The 15,666-nt window shown below is 42.8% G+C and overlaps 1 protein-coding gene across 2 annotated transcripts in view; it reads left to right on the top strand.

The window, feature by feature from the left end:
* The window catches only part of SORCS2 (sortilin related VPS10 domain containing receptor 2), a 1,198,559-nt gene that overhangs the window by 773,051 nt on the left and 409,842 nt on the right, over positions 1-15,666 (top strand). The gene's annotated exons all lie outside the window — the stretch shown is intronic.

Genomic DNA, 15,666 nt, shown 5'->3' with positions numbered 1-15,666 from the left:
AAAATTAAAGCCCTCAACTGGAAATGCTCTGTTATTGGCTGACTGTAAGTAGGCAGAGTTTTGACAGCATTAGACTACGCTGACTTCACCATATATATGTGTTTACCTGCTGGCTGTTTTCCTGAGCAGAGCCAAATGATCCTGCTCACCAAAAAGAGCCGGATTGCCCATTACTAACTCCTATCTCTAACACCGAGAGAAGGGAGGAGGAGCAGATACATTTATACAAAGAACATGAGCACTGATGGATTTGTAACATTTTTGCAGATCACTGAAAATCTACGGCAGCGAAATTATAGACTTTTTTTAATTAAAACTATTTAGAAAGTTGCTTAACTTTTGCATTTTCTAAATAAATAATAATAATAATGCAAAAAATATGTGCAAAGGTGTACTTTGCTTTCATATTAATAAAGTGACCAAAATGTTCCTTCAAATTGCCTGTGCCCCAAGCGCTAGTGCCAAATCATAAACAAGTGTACTCAATGTTTCTGAAACTTGGCCAGATTTCCGTTACTCCTGGCCGTCCGATGATACCATATTACGTCAGACTTAGGGACCATATTAGCTTTTGGTGCCAGACCATCCGAATTTCCTGACCAGACCACCGGGTAGCATTTATAGAAATGTTGCTGTATCCTGACTTGCATATTATAATTGCTCAGTGCCTTTTCCAGACTTTGTGCTGTCGGCGCGCCAAGGCAGATGTGATTCAATTAAAATCTTCCCCACCGGTTCTCGATTTGATTTCAGTTTCTGTTTCCTCTTTTGTATTTATTCTGCCTAATGTAAGCACAGAAATGTTCCCCGGTGCCCAATGTCCTGTCTGATCGATGCATGACATAGAAAATAAGACCGTCTCCAGCTTTCAGCTCTCAAGCATTCTCCTAAATCAGTCCAAAAACTCACCAGGGTTCAGCTGCCCTAACATTTTGAAAACTCATTTGTCCTATGAGTTTGGCTCTAACTTAATTTCATCTGGATGTTATATATGAACTTACATGGAATAATTTTTGGTTAAGTACTTAGATCAGGAAATTGAGAGCTCCGTCCTTCTCAGCTCTTCAGGCATTCAGTGACCTGCGAGGGAACTTTAATTGCACAGAAGGTAAATGTCTCTGAAGTGAATGCGTAATAAATCTCCTTTAGAATTCACGCTTCCCCTCTTGAAATAATACGGTTTACTGCTCTTGCAGAGTGGAGCCGTAAAAGCCTGAGATCTGATAGATGGAGTCCTGCTACCTGCCATACAAATGTTGACAATCAAGGAATATTGAGATTGATCCAGTAAGATGCAGAAATTGGTGACATTTACAGACACAGTGCTTAATTAAATTATGGAAAATGTTTGCCTCCTAATAGGATTTCTACAAAATATGGAAAATGGAAAATTCCACAATTTTTATGTAATGCAAACTACTTTTTTTTCACTTTCACATTTCAAAAAGTACTTGAAATTTCCCAAAGGAGCATTGCATGGCCTATAAGTCTCCTTACACTAGCATGTCAGGCATGTCACTCTCCTCGAGGAGAGACCCCAGTCAGAGGCCTCTCATTATTATTATTATTTATTATTATGCTGCAAAATCAAACATCTTCCTTTGCACTGATGAGGGGCAGCACCCCCGAAGCACGTATATGCAAACTAAGATTCTCTTTTGGCTTTAATCCTAACTCATGTGGCAAGGCTCATTATAGGGTTAATATTGACTTTTAGGATTCCTTCTTCCAATATGTGGCACTAGAGCTCAAGTTCTCTTCTCTGAAAAGGCAATTTGCATATTAAATTTCCCATAGGAGCAATGCATGGCCTATAAGTCTTCTTACACTTACACTCCGCAAGGTGCGATGTTATCCCATACCCTTCATTCAGAGACCTCTTATACAGCCAAATCAGATCTCATGCTTTGCACTGATGAGGGGCAACACGCCAAAACATGTGACTGCAATTTGAGATTCTGGTTTGGCTTTTATCCAAAGTCATGTAGCAAGGCCCATTAAGAAGTCAATATTGACTTTTGGCACTAGAGTTCTTCCTATTTGAAAACACAATTTGCACATTGAAAAACTCCTACACTGAATGCAAATAACAGCTCAAACATCTGTTAGGCATACATGGATCTTCAAAGTATCATGACTAGTGATGAGCGAGTGTACTCGTTGCTCGGGTTTTCCAGAGCACGCTCGGATGGTCTCCGAGTATTTGTGACTGCTCGGAGATTTAGGCCACGTGCAAACGTTGCGGAAAGTGGTGTGGATTTTTCCGGACTGATTTTGGTAAATCTGCATGTAAGCCACACTGCGGATTTCCTGCGGCATTACAGCGATTTTTTTTGCGGATTTTGTGCGGATTCCACCTGCGGTTTTACACTTGCGGATTCCTATTATGGAGCAGGTGTAAACCGCTGCGTAATCCGCACAAAGAATTGACATGCTGCGGAATAAACAACGCTATGTTTCCGCGCGTTTTTTTCCGCAGCATGTGCACTGCGGATTTTGTTTTCCATAGGTTTACATGGTACTGCAAACTCATGGAAAACTACTGCGAATCCGCAGCGGCCAATCCGCTGTGAATCCTCAACGTGCGTACATACCCTTAGTTTTTGTTGACACAGCTGCATGATTTACAGCTACTAGCCAGCCTGAGTACATGTGGGGGTTGCCTGGTTGCTAGGGAATCCCCACATGTAATCAAGCTGTCTAGTAGCTGCAAATCATGCAAGTGCAGCAAGGAAAACTAAATCTCCGAACAGTCACAAATACTGGGAGACCACCGGAGCGTGCTCAGGAAAACTCAAGCAACGAGTATACTCGTTCATCACTAATCATGATCAATTTTTGTTATAGGGGTTTTCTGATGTAAAAAAAAATGACAACCACCACAGTGCTTTTTATCCAGTGGATCCAGGACAGGCCTCTCCAGTGATCTGTGCTGGAACCAGAAGCAATAACGTCTCACTCTAAGGTCACCTGACTGCTAAGACTTGTGATTGCTTGCAATGGTCCAGTTCCTGAAACGATGCATCACCAGATGTGTCTCTGACTATGCACCATTCCAGTCATGTGACACCTACAGCTAATCACTGGCCATTAAGTCAAGTGATTGAAGAACAGGATTTTATTTATTCCAGTCCCGGCTCACACCACTGGAATAACCTGCACTGGATCCACAGGAGTAACAATGGGTGATTGACTATGATGAAGAACCCTCTCAAAGATGGTCGGTTGACTGACGTAAAACTAAAAAACAGTACATGCGCAGAGTGTTCACCTTTACATTTTGGTGTGCACATTCACCAATCCTGACTCATTGGGATCAGCACATTATCAGAGCAAACTATTCTGCTCATACAAGGACAAACACTCTGCACATGAGCTAGTTCTTAGATCTACACCAATCAATGGACCAGTGGTGGTTTCATGAACATTGACCAGAACATAGTACTGAAACGCCTACCAATAAGTAACACTTCATTGCTAATCAACCAGGGAATATTTCTAGGTAATATATTCTAAAGTACCATTAAAGTAGTTGTCCAGGACTATGTTATTTTTTATTTACTATGGGCCTAAAAACTAGTAACTACTGGCTTCTTCTTCCCGGTGCTGGCTCAAAGCGGTCACTGGCCGATGTCTCCCGACTGTGATTCAACTGCTCCATTCCAACAGAGCAGCTCTTCTTCTTCTGGGCTGTTGATGGGGCATGACTGCTGATGTCTTGCTGATTGACAGTCCGCTTCATGCAGTTAGGCAGTGGGAAGCCAGCTGTCAATCATCATGACATCGGCAGTCACGCACCGTCAAGAGATCAGAGCAGAAGAGAAGCCACTGCCAGAGCAGAGTAGATGCCTCTGAATCACCGGTACGATTGGTCGGTGACCATTCTTTGCCGGCAGATATCAGTGTTAGCAACTACCTGCCTGTTAGTTCTCAGACCCTAAGTAAAAAAATGTAATAGTCCTTTATAACCCTTTCAACTAATGAAGTTGAAGTCTTTTATTGCTGTTTTCCGGTTGTCTTTTTCACTCTATTAAATAATGAAGAAACCAATAACGTATGTTTAAGCAGAAACAATGGCAAAACGCTCCAAAAAATGTCTGGTTGTCTTCCAGATGTCTTTTGAGCTTTCCCATTGACTTGTATTGTAAATTACAGAGTGTCTTCGAGAGGAAAACGCCAGAAGAATGGACATGTCAACTTTTGTAACCGTTCCAGGGATTCCGAACACTTAAGCTGTTAAAAGAAGTAACAAAACACGGAACATGTGCACAGCAAGTAATTTTCCCATAGATATGTGACATTTCAAATTTTGGAACTTTTTTTATGGGTTTTCAGGTGGTTCCAGCAGCTGAAACCTCCCGAAAAAGACGTTGTGTGCACATCACTTCCACCCTCTCACACTCAGACGTAAAAGAGAGATGCGGAGCTGTAGACCCGTCCCTGAGATGTTTGTAATTGATTCTTTGCCAAAACAATAGAACGTCTTCTATGATTCTCATTCACTGAGCAGGAACATTACTTCCAGAAGCTATTTCAGTAAGACTGGTAGATTCATTGGCAGGAAACAGATCATTTGTCCATCTGTTTGATGTATTATACGACAACAGAGAAGAGCATTGAGGGGTTTTGTTGTCTTTTTGTTGTATTTTTTTAGTTTTTTTGTTAAATTTCTTCTTGAAATTGTTGACAAGTAAATCCATTACTGCCAATTCGAACACAGCTAAAAATCTGGCTCATCAATAAGATAGACACCATCAAGCATATGCTGTCCTACATTTTTCTTTTTCTGGTAATCTTCGTACACTTTTATTTCAGAAATGAAGAGGAGGTCTAACGTGATGGACTTTCCTTACAACTTTTTGCTAAAATGTTACATATAGAGTGCAAGACCACAAAAAAATGCATTATATTAATCTGTACTCCCCATGTCATCAATACAAATTCATGCAATTGGGGTTGTTCCCCAAAAAATCACATTAACGCCTATCCAAAAGATAGGGACAACTAGCTGATCGCTGGAAGTCCAACGTCTGGGACACACTGCAGAGGCAGACATATTATTGTTGCAACACAGGGGCCCGAAAGGTAATTTCCCCCTCCAAAACATGTGGAATAATACATTATGACGATCTCTTTGGCTGCCAGGGGCCCATATAGTGTTCTTTCACAGGAACCTTTTTCCATCCGTGTCCACCAGTCATTCCGAGAACGAGACTCTGGAACCTCGAGAACGAGCCTTTGCCCCATTTATTGCCCATTCATTGTCTATGGGTCTGACAATTACAGTCTAATACTGTTGGTTCCCTTGGTCAGACTCCTGAGATCAAGTTATCCCCTAGCTCTACAGATAGGACATAGCTTGATCTTTTGATAATAACCCTTTAAGTACAAAATTACATTGCGTATTTTAGGTCAAATATCCACCCATCAAACGTGATACATGGGGAACCCCCAAAGATAGTGTAGCAGGAACATGGAAGCCTGGCGGGATTTTTAATCAATAGTTTATTATTTTATCACATTTTTAGGCAATTTGAAAAAAAAATCCTTGACATCCCTTTAATTATGTCTCTACAGGGGATTCGTGCTTTGTGTCGGACATATAAAGCTATAAGGATTTTATCATACAACCGAAATTCGGAATCCCACTAAAAGCTATTTATTAAATGCCCTGCAGCCCAAGGATCCGCAGGTGATCATTCCCATATAGTTACTATTCCTTATGATATATTGCATCCATTGTGATATAACAAGAATACTGGGACTTGATACAGAATTCTAAATAGGGTAAATATAAATGTCTGCATGGATTAGTGTATCGAGATGGCTGGGAGCCTGGGGAGAGAACAGTTTTGCTGAAGTTTCCATACAAAATGTAAATGTGTTCATATGCAAAAGCGAGCGCTCATAATATGGGGGAGATTTTACATTTCCTTAAAGAGAAATTCAACATTTATGCAATCACCAAAGATGTACTTTAAAAATGCAGAAAAAGGGACTTCTCGTTCCCTCCAAACTACAGATATCATAATTTAGGTACAGGCCCCCTCATTACAGTGATGTTTTACTCTAAAATCCTGTATCAATTTGGAGAAAATATAGTTTAGAAACAAGCAGAGCACACAGAGAGGAGTCAAGGGGGCGGCTCCCCACAGTTTCTCTCTGCCCAGGTCAGCGTGATTGACAGGTCTCTCTTTATAAACAAATAGTGTTTTAGAGTCTAGTTTGTAGTGAGGGACCTTGCTTGATGTTGTCCATGAGTTGGGCAGATAAATAGAAAGGAAGCGCACACAGCTGGTAGAGGACAGGAGGTGCTGGCTGTACTGGATGTGTCCATGATCAAACGTATTGGACTTAAATCAGCCGCACTCTCAGTAGTTTGCAAATGTTTTAATTTATATAAATTTTACACCACAATAAAGAACATTTTTTTTGTGCGATTGGCAAAAAGAATCAAGTAGCGAGTACAGCAGTGACACTTCTCAGCCAATCACTATAATAATAATAATAATTTTTTATTTATATAGCGCCAACATATTCCGCAGCGCTTTACAAATTATGGAGGGGACTTGTACAGACAATGGACATTACAGCATAACAGAAATACAGTTCAAAATAGATACCAAGAGGAATGAGGGCCCTGCTCGCAAGCTTACAAACTATGAGGAAAAGGGGAGACACGAGAGGTGGATGGTAACAATTGCTTTAGTTATTCGGACCAGCCATAGTGTAAGGCTCAGGTGTCACTAGATACAGTAGTGACACTTCTCAGCCAATCATCAGGTACCCCAGTGACACTCCTCAGCCAATCACTGATTACAGCAGTGACACTCCTCAGCCAATCACTAGATACAGTAGTGACACTTCTCAGCCAATCACCAGGTACGCCAGTGACACTCCTTGGCCAACCCCTGGATACAGCTGTGAAACTACTCAGGCAATAACTAGATACAGTAGTGACGCTCCTTAGCCAATCACTAGATACAGTAGTGACACTCCTCAGCCAATCATCAGGTACGCCAGTGACACTCCTCAGCCAATCACTGAGTACAGCAGTGACACTCTTCAGCCAATCACTGAATGCAGCAGTGACACTCCTCAGCCAATCACTGAGTACAGCAGTGACACTTCTCAGCCAATCACCAGGTACGCCAGTGACACTCCTTTGCCAACCCCTGGATACAGCTGTGAAACTACTCAGGCAATAACTAGATACAATAGTGACACTCCTCAGCCAATCACTAGATACAGTAGTGACACTCCTTAGCCAATCATCAGGTACGCCAGTGACACTCCTCAGCCAATCACTGAGTACAGCAGTGACACTCCTCAGCCAATCACTGAGTACAGCAGTGACACTTCTCAGCCAATCATCAGGTATGCCAGTGACACTCCTCAGCCAATCACTAGATACAGTAGTGACACTCCTCAGCCAATCATCAGGTACGCCAGTGACACTCCTCAGCCAATCACTGACTACAGCAGTGACACTCCTCATCCAATCACTGAGTACAGCATTGACACTTCTCAGCCAATCATCAGGTATGCCAGTGACACTCCTCAGCCAATCACTAGATACAGTAGTGACACTCCTCAGCCAATCATCAGGTACACCAGTGACACTCCTCAGCCAATCACTGAGTACAGCAGTGACACTCCTCAGCCAATCACTGAGTACAGCAGTGACACTTCTCAGCCAATCATCAGGTATGCCAGTGACACTCCTCAGCCAATCACTGACTACAGCAGTGACACTCCTCATCCAATCACTGAGTACAGCAGTGACACTTCTCAGCCAATCACCAGGTACGCCAGTGATACTCCTTGGCCAACCCCTGGATAGAGCTGTGACACTCCTCAGCTAATCACTAGATACAGTAGTGACACTTCTCAGCAAATCATCAGGTACGCCAGTGACACTCCTCAGCCAATCACTGAGTACAGCAGTGACACTCCTCAGCCAATCACCAGGTACGCCAGTGACACACCTTGGCCAATCCCTGGATACAGCTGTGAAAGTCCTCAGCCAATCACTAGATATAGTAGTGACACTTCTCAGCCAATCATCAGGTACACCAGTGACACTCCTCAGCCAATCACTGAGTACAGCAGTGACACTCCTCAGCCAATCACTAAGTACAGCAGTGACACTCCTCAGCCAATCGTTGAGTACAGCAGTGACACTCCTCAGCCAATGACTGAGTACAGCAGTGACACTCAGTCAATCATTATATACAGTAGTGACACTTCTCAGCCAATCACCAGGTACGCCAGTGATACTCCTCAGCCAACCACTGGATACAGCTGTGACACTCCTCAGCCAATCACTAGGTATAGCAGTGACACTCCTCAGCCAATCACTAGGTATAGCAGTGACACTCCCAGCCAATGATTGGTTGACTGGCATTTTCTGTGTCCAGGAATCAGAACAGTGTGGGACACAGAGAATCAGAATTGGAATGATAGATGACTGATCAATGATCATAGGTTTTTGGGTTTTTTTTCTTTCATTTCTGACCCAGACAACCTTTTCACGGTGTGCCTCTTTAATACTGAATTTTTGTTTGGTTCCTTGTCTAAAATTCTTCATTTTGCTATTTTGCAAATCTTTCCAGAGGTTACAAGAAAGTTTACTTCCAAAAATCTTGACTGGTTGAATGTTATTTCTCATCATTCTGCATGGATATCGCTACTGGTTCCAAGTTCTGAATAAATCTGTATTTCCAGTTAACAATTTTTGGTAAATGCTAATGTATTGTAGGAAAAAGCTCAGCAGACGCAAGTACAAGTTCAGCTGTAATCTGCTTTTCAGCTAGCCATGCATAATATTGTAATGAGTCAATGACGTTAACCAAATTTATTGTACAATTATAGAACAGTTTAATGGCAATTTGTCCTCCGCACCCATCTAGTATTTCCTGGGAGTGCACGGGCTGTATTTTGCCTTTTTTATTACCCCCATCAATGTGAAATATGTCCTCTTTGTAGACTAGATTTTGTATAAACACATACTAATTTGCAAAAGAAACAACTCGGGTCTCTGGTTTATGTAATAAGAAAGACAAAAAAAGTTCCTATGGATGGCACAGACATTATCTCGCTGGATAGCACATTTATTACCGGGAGCCGTAAGCAATCTATGACGAAGACACGCCACCTAAAACAAGTAAATAATTTACATTTAAATGACTGTTTAGTGCATCCAGTTTCACCGTTGTGTCGTGGCCAGTGATGAAATGCCTAATGTATCACCTTACAAGATGAACGCATTGTTTCTTCGGCGTATTTGGACATTATGAAATGCAAACTTTTTTATTATCTGCCTTTTTTGATTTCTTAATATTTGCATATTTTAATAACCTATGGCAGACATCAGTAGCAGTGAAGCAGCATAGTTAATCCAGTGTAGTAGAGCTGAGATGCAAAGTGCTGGGTATGTAGCAGAGTCCAATACTGCAGAGCTGACCCAGCTACGTAGCAGAGCTGAGTATATGGATGAGTCCAATATAGCAGAGCTGGCACAGCAATGTAGCATAGCTAGGTATGTAAGGAGGTTCAGGAACAAGAAGACGTCCTCATTTCCAATGTGGATGCCAAGTACCTGAATACTCAGGCGGTGTACTGCTACTTGAGCCTGTCTGAAAAGTGAAGGATTGTGACGACACAGAGGCGTATCGAGTTGTGCGTCACTCAGAAGAACAGTGGGAGCAAATGTCAGGGTAATATGCTGTGCCTCGCCATTATTAATAGTCGCTCAGTTTTGCAGCAAGCAAATTGTGCAGCCAGACACCAAGTTGGTTGAAAACTCCACCAACCGCATGTGGCTGTGGTCTTGCACTCACATGTTTTCTTACCCTCATGGTAGGAGGAGTATTATATGGACTTGTGCTGTCCGTTTGCACCGCTGATTTCGCCCATTGTACCCAATGTGCCAGTGCAAATGGCCAATGTTGCATACGTACGTAACGGTCTGCGTGGGAAATAATTGCAGCCTGCACTACTTTGGTCCGACCTATGGACCACACTAGTGCACATAACTAGCAGGCAGCTCCTGCACTCACCTGATATGCGGGCGATCACATCTGCAATATGTGGCCTAAAAGTGGAGGACTCGCTGGTCTACTATATGGCATTCCCGTCCCTGCATCCACTGATTTCTTGCCGCCGGTGGTATAACATGGGTATGTTGGGATATTGGATTAACTCATTTCATTTTTCATTATTTTTGCATCTAGCTTCAAAAAGTGATCACACCATACATATTTATCAGTCACTCCGTCATTTCAAGCTTATTTATAAGCAAACATGGAAGTAGATATGGAGACGCACACAGACAAATTCCCCTTAATTGCTGCACGAAATGTAAAACTCTCATTTTCCCTGATTATGTAAAGTGTCTTAGCGGCTGAATACAAGATTCGGGAGGTGAGTTTAATCATGTGCGGCTACATCAGGTAAATCCTTGTTTGTGCTGCTGACTTGTGAATCAGGAAAATAGATAATGCTCTGCGCCAGATGTTATATATATTATTCAGCGCTACTTCTCCTTTGGGGACCGGACCCAGTCCTTGTTTTGTTGGGATTATCTCGTTTTACTTTTTTTTTTTTAGATTCTACGCAAGGTTGGTTCATCTCCGGGGCTTACATTTTAAAATGCATTTTGTGTCTACTGTACAGATGGCTGTTCTTTAGCAAAGCCTTCGTGATTGCCTCTATATACGCCTAACGCATAGAATTTCCCATAATGAGTTATCTAGTCTAGGATAATTTGAAGAAAAAAAAACCTGCTGTGATAACTGGAAATAAACACAGTATACTTGAGCAAAGTCCAAGAAGCAGCTGAGTAACGGATGATAGTCTCACATCAGAAAGACAGTCTTCGGAGGAGCAACTACTATGTGTAATGTGTCTCTGTTAGTGGTCGCTTGGCAGCTCTAAAATGAATACCATGGGGCTGACTTAGTGCAAGCCACTCCACTTACCAGATCCCAGGGGTTGCACTGGCCTTCACCCTTTAACCCTGTACCAGGATCTGGAATTTAACAGGGGCCCATGGGCTGGGAGCACAGAATAAGTTGCTGACCGATGGTGGAGGCTGGCAGTAGTGGTAAGGTAACCAGGTCAGAAACAAGAGGGTAGGAAAAGCAGAAAATCAGAATACACAAGATAGGAAAACAATGATACTTCACATGTGCTGAACTAACAGGACTAATCCAGAGGAGCACAAGACTATATCTGGCAGCCTCCAGCAGTAAGCTGGAAGGTTAAGTAGGGTGTGGTGCTCTCTATTATCTGAAGCAGAGGGCTGATACCTCCTGCTGGACAGCACAAACACTCATACTGTCAGACTGGGCGGAACTGCAGGTACCAACCACCCAAATCTTAACGTCTGGTTCCAATGTATCTCCTAAGACCACCCCAGAATGACTACAGCCTGGTGAGAGAAGTAGACGTCGCGGGAGCAGTTCGTGGTGGAGATGTGAGACTATGAAGCAGTAGGCCTCCTAGTCCGCTAAAGGGGTCAACCGAGCACATGCACTGGGTTCAGAGTGCCAGGCTAAATGCCAACAAGTCCCTTTGCCTTAGCCAAGATAGTTAGATCATACTTGCTTACTCTCCAGAAGCCTCCTTGAAAAAAAAAAAAAAAGAATCCCAAACTCTAGAGAAAGTTTTTTGATTTCCCAGACAAGGTAGAAGCCCCCCTAAAACCTCCTATAAAGCAGTACTTCTCAGATATGTTTGCTGTGACACCGAGCCCCAACAGTCAAGGCAGACTTAACAGGGAGTAGCCTGTTAGAATGGAAGCATAACTCTGGAAATGGGCAAGTATGGTTAGATACCGGGCTACACCAGGAAACTGAACCTTTACCCCAGATGAAGAAAATCTAGCATTAGAACTGGATTTCACAACACCAGCAAGGCGGATGAGTTTTAATTTAAAGAAGTTGTCAACTGCTTAGACAACTTCTTCTCATACCCCTCACTTGGCCCCCATAAAATGATAAAGCCTGTACCCACCTCCCGTGCTCCATTTCCACGGTGTCGTCACTCTGACTCCCGTGCTGTTGTTGTGACACGCGACACCGGTGCTCAATCAGCGCTAGCGTCACTGTTCCCGCCTCCGGATGAATTGATCAGGAAGAAGAAGCCAGGGATAAGTCGCAGCCCGTACTTCCTCTTCATGTTTGATTTATCCGACGCGAGAGCTGATTTGGCACCGGGTCACATGTCACAACAACAACACCCGAGCCCCGGGACCGCAAGTGCCAACACCACTGGAATGGTGCCACCACAGGAGGTGAGTATAGGCTATATTATTTTATCAGGGCCAAACATGTAGATCAAGAAGAGGTTGTCCTAGTAGTGGACAAACCCTTTAATCTCATCCACATACTGCCAGGATTTTTTGGGATGAGGAATACATGTGGAAATTGGCTTTTGTTCCTTTTTTTTTTTAGTGGACAGCATGTCAATTTCTGCTGCGGAAACGCACCTTTCTGTGAATTTTACCTATTCATATCAATTAGGACCCTAAACCCAATAAACCACCGGCCTGGCATTATTATGCTGCAAATTTTTGGTGCATTTGATTAAGAAAAAACAAACATAAATAAGTGTGGAAAGTGTGCGTGGATTAGATTAAGAATCACAGAAGATTTTAGTTTAGAAATCCATGTGTAAAGTCCAAACCATAGATTCAAAACGTGAACCTGGGCTTAGTCTCTACTCACACTGAGGTTTTATTTGCAGAATTTTTTTTCTGGCTTGTACAAAACTCTTTGATTTTTATGTATGTACTAGATGGTGGCCCGATTCTAACGCATGGGGTATTCTAGAATATGCATGTCCACGTAGTATATTGCCCAGCCACGTAGTATATTGCCTAACCACGTAGTATATTGCCCAGCCACTTGATATATTGCCCAGCCACTTGGTATATTGCCCAGCCACGTAGTATATTGCCCAGCCACATAGTATATTGCCCAGTCACGTAGTATATTGCCCAGCCACATAGTATATTGCCCAGCCACGTAGTATATTGCCCAGCCATGTAGTATATTGCCCAGCCACGTAGTATATTGCCCAGCCATGTAGTATATTGCCCAGCCACGTAGTATATTGCCCAGCCACGTAGTATACAGCACAGACACCTAGTCACGTAGTATACTGCCCAGCCACATAGTATATTGCCCAGTGACGTAGTATATTGCCCAGCCACGTAGTATATTGCCCAGTCACGTAGTATACAGCACAGAGCCATGTAGTATACAGCACAGACACGTAGTATATTGGCCAGTCACGTAGTATGCACCATATTCCTGTAAAAAAAAAAGAATTAAAATAAGAAATAGTTACATACTCACCTTCCGGATCGAAGCGGCCGGTAACCGATGCTCGTCGCGCGCTCCGGTCTGAAGAGTGCATTGAGGTCTTGCGAGATGATGACGTAGCGGTCTGCACGTCATCATCTCGCGAGACCGCAATGCATGGAGTAGTCACCGGGGCGTCGCGAGGAGCATCGGTAACCGGCCGCTTAGATCCGGGGGCCAACCGAGGGTGAGTATGTAACTATTTTTATTTTTTTTTAGTATTTTTAACATTAGATATTTTTACTATTCATGCTGTATAGGCAGCTTGAATAGTAAAAAGTTGGTCACACAGGGTTAATAGCAGCGTTAACCGAGTGCGTTACACCGCGGTCAACGCTGCCATTAACCCTGTGTGAGCGGTGACTGGAGGGGAGTATGCGGGCGCCGGGCACTGACTGTGGGAAGGAAGGAGCGGCCATTTTCTTCCGGACTGTGCCCGTCGCTGATTGGTCGTGGCTGTTTTGCCGCGACCAATCAGCGACTTGGATTCCATGACAGACAGAGGCCGCGACCAATGAATATCCATGACAGACAGACAGACGGAAGTGACCCTTAGACAATTATATAGTAGATTTACATGTTATTTTTTGTGTTTATTTCATGTTGCTATCTTTCTATAGGAAAAAGCATAGATACCTACACTTAGAGGATGCTCCATTTGTAGTAAAAAAATAAATAAATTAAAAGCCAGAAACTTCCAAAAACACATGCACTTCAACCAAAAAAACAAACAAATTTTTTTTTCATATTTTACTAGTGACTCACAGTGAACATCTGTCTGTAGAAGAAAAACATAGCAAAAATCACAACATTTTGGAAAAAAAAACTGCTGTGTAAGAACACATAATCTCTTGGACGTGAAATTATGTAGAAAATAAAGAAAAAATAAATAACTATATTAAACCTATGTAAAACTAATTATAGTTCATTTATTTATTGTGTATAGAGAGGAGCTGGTGCCATTATACAGCGATCTGCCATCAACCAACACCACAAACAACATTAATTATCCAAACACAACCTTACATTGCCATCTGCTGCTACAAGGCATCAAAGGGAACTTCTGAACCCACAGGAAACCCTCCAAATCCACAAAACAAAAGCTTCTTGCGATAATGGACCCATGTTCTCCAATGTTGCTTTTTCCAATTATTCTTTGGTTTAAGCGTGATAAAACGAGAACCACGCGGGACAATTCTGCCGCAAAATCTGCAAATGTGGCAAAGAGTGAAATCTATATCTGTAGCATAAACGGCTAAAATAGTGCGGCCGGTCAAGTATTGTCATTAATGAAGAAATTTGGTAGAATCTCATCCACTCTGCTGTTACTTTAATACAATGCCATGTGTCCGTATTTACCATCAGTGTGTCCGTATATACCATCAGTGTGTCATCCGTGTGTGTCCGTATTTACCATCAGTGTGTGATCAGTGTGTCCGTATTTACCATCAGTGTGTCATCCGTGTGTGTCCGTATTTACCATCAGTGTGTGATCAGTGTGTCCGTATTTACCATCAGTGTGTGATCCGTGTGTCCGTATTTACCATCAGTGTGTGATCCGTGTGTCCGTATTTACCATCAGTGTGTGATCAGTGTGTCCGTATTTACCATCAGTGTGTCATCCGTGTGTGTCCGTATTTACCATCAGTGTGTGATCAGTGTGTCCGTATTTACCATCAGTGTGTGATCCGTGTGTCCGTATTTACCATCAGTGTGTGATCCGTGTGTCCGTATTTACCATCAGTGTGTCATCCGTGTGTCCATATTTACCATCAGTGTGTGATCCGTGTGTCCATATTTACCATCAGTGTGTGATCCGTGTGTCCATATTTACCATCAGTGTGTGATCCGTGTGTCCGTATTTACCATCAGTGTGTCATACCTGTGTCCGTATTTACCATCAGTGTGTCATCCGTGTGTCCGTATTTACCATCAGTGTGTCATCCGTTTGTCCGTATTTACCATCAGTGTGTCTTCAGTGTGTCTTCAGTGTGTCATCCCTGTGTCCGTATTTACCATCAGTGTGTGATCAGTGTGTCCATATTCCCATCAGTGTGTGATCCCTGTGTCCGTATTTACCATCAGTGTGTCATCCATGTGTCCATTTTTGCCATCGGTGTGTCATCAGTGTGTCTGTATTACCATCAGTGTGTGATCCCTGTGTCCGTATTTACCATCAGTGTGCTATCCGTGTCTCCGTATTACCATCAGTGTGTCATCCATGTGTCCATTTTTACCATCAGTGTGTCATCAATGTGTCCGTATTACCATCAGTGTGTCTTCAGTGTGTCCGTAT

Source organism: Ranitomeya imitator, chromosome 1 (genome assembly GCF_032444005.1).
Source record: "Ranitomeya imitator isolate aRanImi1 chromosome 1, aRanImi1.pri, whole genome shotgun sequence".
NCBI lineage: Eukaryota > Metazoa > Chordata > Amphibia > Anura > Dendrobatidae > Ranitomeya > Ranitomeya imitator.
The sequence above is the reverse complement of the archived record's forward strand: the minus strand, read 5'-3'. Positions and strand labels throughout refer to the sequence as shown.